Here is a 5,319-nt window from a genome sequence, read left to right as displayed (position 1 = left end):
GATTTTTCTCGCGTCAGCTACTCTCTACTCTCCTTGCTAGTATCTACTGCATGCGCCTCAGTTTTCCATTTTAAATTTTACAACTATTGCCGTAACTATGAAAAATTCACAACGACAAATTTTCAGGACTGTCTATACGGTATTAGGAATCTGTATGGGACTAGGAGAAATTGCTTTATATTTTTTAGTCCGTTTTAAAAACGTGTTACAATAAAAAAATTGCTTAAATAATTATTTTCTGTTGTTTAGTCCTGTGTGTGTGAAGTTTCTTTATCGACTTCATACATTTTGATGACAATACAACAGAGAGATCCGGTAAATTTCAGGTTTGTTTTAGTTTCTCTTCACCTGAGTTAAGCAATACATCTCGCGAAAAGACCATGAAGGAGGAAACTATAGAGATTCGAGCGCACTTGGAGCAACCGTTCCTACCGCGTAACATTCTCGACCATATCAGGAAAAGTGGGAAATAGCAATGGCACTGGCCGCCACACACCAGGCGAGAAAGCGCGCCAGTATTGCATTGTCATCCAGTTGTGAGCCATGTTGAACGTGTCAAGTCTCTAGCTCACCGGCATCTTAGTTTAAAATCGACTGCAAAATTTGTACCGAACAAACATACAAGAAAGAGATCTATAAAAAGGTGTTAAAATTAAAATCGACCAGTCAAGTAAAGTCTTTCCCTGTATTAAAATTATCAAAGTTGGTTTTGGAAATGATTGACATAAAGAAATGCAGATCATTTAGTCAACTTTAGCTAGGACACGACGCTTTATTTATTCCGTCTATGTACTCGTGAAGAAAAGCAGACATCAGACGTAACACGCGGCGCTAGGGGTGACAGAAATGTAACGCGTAATTGAGTTCGAGAAGATTTAATCCCGTAGTATGTCAAGCAGAAATGATACTCATCGCTGCAAATTACTTATCACCGAACTGAAACGCCTCGTTGAACAATGACGGCTATAGCGCCAGTCTACTGCGCACAGCACCGTTTGATGGCCAAAGCTGGCAGCGAGAAAAATCAAAAAAACAATTTCTTGTTAGCAGCTCGAGTTCCAGCGACCTCTACCGATTCAGTGCTGGTCAAGAAAATGTGGAACGCACTCTGACTGGGGCTGATACGAGCTGCACTGGCATAGAAACTACAGCTGAGCCATCTGACTTAATTACACGTAAGGAGACACAACAGTTTCAAAAAAAAATGGTTCAAATGGTTCTGAGCACTATGGGACTTAACATCTATGGTCATCAGTCCCCAAGAACTTAGAACTACTTAAACCTAACTAACCTAAGGACATCACACAACAGTTTCAAATCGCATTCTTTTCCGCTTAGAAAACACCTTTCAACTAAGAAGAAATTACTTTTTCTGCAAAATCCTAGCTTAATGTTTGAAACTCCTTGGAAATTCATATAAAAATATGTATTTCTCATGGTACATGGATGGAAAAGCCTTTTGTTTCAAGACACCACGGTGAACTCTCGAGTTATCTAATAATGTCTATAAAGGTGAACACAGAAATAGCTTATCAACGAAACTTCATAGAGACCGTATAACTTGTAGTATTACGATTTTTCTGTAATTACAATATTTTTAAAATTCATGCTCCTTCAACACAAACTCAAACAAAGCTTGAAAAATAGTCTGGACGAAGGTCTACATCTTCATTAAAGGTACATGCCTGTCAGAATCCACGTTATGCGTCCGCAGAAAGGATCAGTGTATTTGACGCCTGTGTTTTGGGTATCACAGGCTGGCAGAACCCAGACGTTTATTGACGTCTTACCTACAGACTACTGCCGTTGCCCCGTGTTCTTGCTACTTTTCACGTTTATCTTGAGATTTTGGCGACTGGGGACGGACGCGTCCCTGCAGCTCGTCATTGCCCCGTCTCATACAAATGCTTGGCAACGGCGTGGGCCGCTGCAGACGGACCTGTATTGTTGGGAACTGCGTCACGTCGCGCGGTATGTTGTTTACTCTTAGACGCGCCGCACATTTAAGGAAAATATCCAGCGACGGGGTTAGCGCCCGCTGCTTCGCTCGCGTTTGCGTAGTAAGTGCAACAAAAATAATTTTGTAAACGTATATTAGACCTTGCGAAAAATTAATGAATTGAAGAGCCGTTTATTTTTCTATGTAATTCCGACAAAGTCGAGTTGTTGTCGCGACTGTTAAATAGTTTTCTTTGATTTATTTCACGAATTACGACATCTTCTAAACTCTTCACACTAATGAAGACCAGAGAAGCGTGGTCTTCTCCTAATGTACTTCTGTGCATACAACTATTCTGGTAGCTGGAGTTGCGGGTTTTTGTTAATCCTGCTTTTTGTGTTCTTGTGGTGATATTTCGATAGAAACTTTCATCTACAAACCTCCTCAAACACACATATCTTTGTTTCTAACCGAAAAGTAAAATACCAGTTTTCATAGATGCACCTATAAAAATGTTTTCATCCCTATTTCACCTCCTTAGGATTTAAATTTCCAAACACAGAAATATGTATTTATCATTTCTAACCGAGAAATCAAATAAAAATTTTCAAAGATTTAGCTTCGAAAACGCTTTCATAATGAAACAATTCCATGAAAGTTTTCATCCCTCACTTCACCCCTTTAGGGCTTGAATTTTCCAAAAACACAGAAAAATGTATATTTTTATATTTCTAATTGAGAAACCAAATAAAAATTTTCGTAGATTTAGCTTTAAAAATGCTTTCATGAAACTTTTCATCTCCTGTTCCACCCTCTTAGAGCCAGAATTTCCAAAAACACTGAAACACTTTTTTTTTCTTCGTTTCTAACCGAAAGTCAAATACCAGTTTTCTCAGATGTAGCTTTAAAAATGCCACGGAAATCTCGGAAGAGTAATCCATGGATCAATTTTCTATGGAAATGCAAAGACTCGGCTATGTTTGACTTACTGAGCTGCGAAATGCGAGTTTGGCGATTATGTTCAACACATCTTCCATGCACTGTGCACGTTGTCTGACAAATGCAGGCTTTGCCACACTGAGAAGGTATTCTTTAGGTTACAGCCTTCTCCAATCCCAGATCGTCCTTTGCCTACCGAGAAGAGCACACATCATTGTAGAAAGACAGAAGATTACTTTTATTTGATGTTTTCTTAAGATTCTGCCAAATCCTGACGAAATATTGCTGACGAACGGGAGGGAGGCCCTGGACTTAATCGCTTCTTCTCCTCTTCAACGCGTGGGTGGTCATGTTTCTTCTTCCTTAAAGCTGTGCTGATCTGATGTGGAGAATAACCATTATTTTTTAACGCTAACTGTAGATGTTTCAGCACCTTTACAAAGCTGTCTTCATCAGACACAACATGTACCGAGTGAACCAACGTTCGAAGAACGCCCATGGTTTGTGATGGGTGGTGGCAGCTAGACGCCTGCAAATACGGGTCTATACGTGTAGACTTACGGTAAATGGGATGCCCCAATGATCCATCTACTTTCCGTCTCACCATGGACGTCCAGAAATGGCCTTCTCTACTTTCATCGTACATCTGATAGTCTCGTGGATAGAATTCAGATGTTGCAAAAAGCGTGACAGTTCTTTCCATAAGACAGTTTGCTACCACAGGGGAGAGAGGGCTACCCATGACTACACCGCCAGTTTCCTCAAAATATTCACTGTTGAATAAAAAGGAGGTTGAGAATAAGGCACGATGAAATAGCACTGTTATATCAGCATTAAATTTACTTCTGATGAGTGACAATGATTCCATGAGAGGGATCCTAGTGCGAAGTGAGACGACATCGAAACTAACTAATGAGTCAGACTCGTTGAGTCGAAGTGACTTCAGTCTACTAATAAAGTGATCAGAGTTGTGAATATGATGGGAACACTTCCCCACAAAATGTCTCAGTAAAGACGCCAGATGTCTAGCTAAGTCATACGTTGGAGCGCCGATATTGCTCACAATAGCATGTAGTGGAAGACCTTCTTTATGCATTTTTGGAAGACCACATAACTGTGGTGGAACGGATCCTGTGAGTATTTCATTATTTTAACACAGCAATTTTGACATAGTTATTTTACTAAATTTAACCACTTTTACTTTCCGCTTCAATTTATTCTTATTTTTCCCAATTTTTTGAAATCCCAGTGGCACGTTATCTTCGGAAGCTTTGCTCCAGGCGAGTTAATCAGCTTACGGCATTACTATCATGTCTCTATATACATAAAAGGAAATATCTTGAGTGACTAATTCATCATCGTCCAGCCGAAACAGATGAGGACAGAAACCTGAAAATTCCATAGGGTGTTCCTATTGAACTGTAGGCATCGTTTAAAAATGAATTTTTCGAAATTCCACCCCTAAGGGGATGAAATAGCGGGTGACAAATTTTTTGAAAATACACTCCTGGAAATGGAAAAAAGAACACATTGACACCGGTGTGTCAGACCCACCATACTTGCTCCGGACACTGCGAGAGGGCTGTACAAGCAATGATCACACGCACGGCACAGCGGACACACCAGGAACCGCGGTGTTGGCCGTCGAATGGCGCTAGCTGCGCAGCATTTGTGCACCGCCGCCGTCAGTGTCAGCCAGTTTGCCGTGGCATACGGAGCTCCATCGCAGTCTTTAACACTGGTAGCATGCCGCGACAGCGTGGACGTGAACCGTATGTGCAGTTGACGGACTTTGAGCGAGGGCGTATAGTGGGCATGCGGGAGGCCGGGTGGACGTACCGCCGAATTGCTCAACACGTGGGGCGTGACGTCTCCACAGTACATCGATGTTGTCGCCAGTGGTCGGCGGAAGGTGCACGTGCCCGTCGACCTGGGACCGGACCGCAGCGACGCACGGATGCACGCCAAGACCGTAGGATCCTACGCAGTGCCGTAGGGGACCGCACCGCCTATTCCCAGCAAATTAGGGACACTGTTGCTCCTGGGGTATCGGCGAGGACCATTCGCAACCGTCTCCATGAAGCTGGGCAACGGTCCCGCACACCGTTAGGCCGTCTTCCGCTCACGCCCCAACATCGTGCAGCCCGCCTCCAGTGGTGTCGCGACAGGCGTGAATGGAGGGACGAATGGAGACGTGTCGTCTTCAGCGATGAGAGTCGCTTCTGCCTTGGTGGCAATGATGGTCGTATGCGTGTTTGGCGCCATGCAGGTGAGCGCCACAATCAGGACTGCATACGACCGAGGCACACAGGGCCAACACCCGGCATCATGGTGTGGGGAGCGATCTCCTACACTGGCCGTACACCACTGGTGATCGTCGAGGGGACACCGAATAGTGCACGGTACATCCAAACCGTCATCGAACCCATCGTTCTACCATT

This window comes from Schistocerca nitens, chromosome 9 (genome assembly GCF_023898315.1).
Source record: "Schistocerca nitens isolate TAMUIC-IGC-003100 chromosome 9, iqSchNite1.1, whole genome shotgun sequence".
NCBI lineage: Eukaryota > Metazoa > Arthropoda > Insecta > Orthoptera > Acrididae > Schistocerca > Schistocerca nitens.
Note: the sequence above shows the minus strand (reverse complement) of the source record.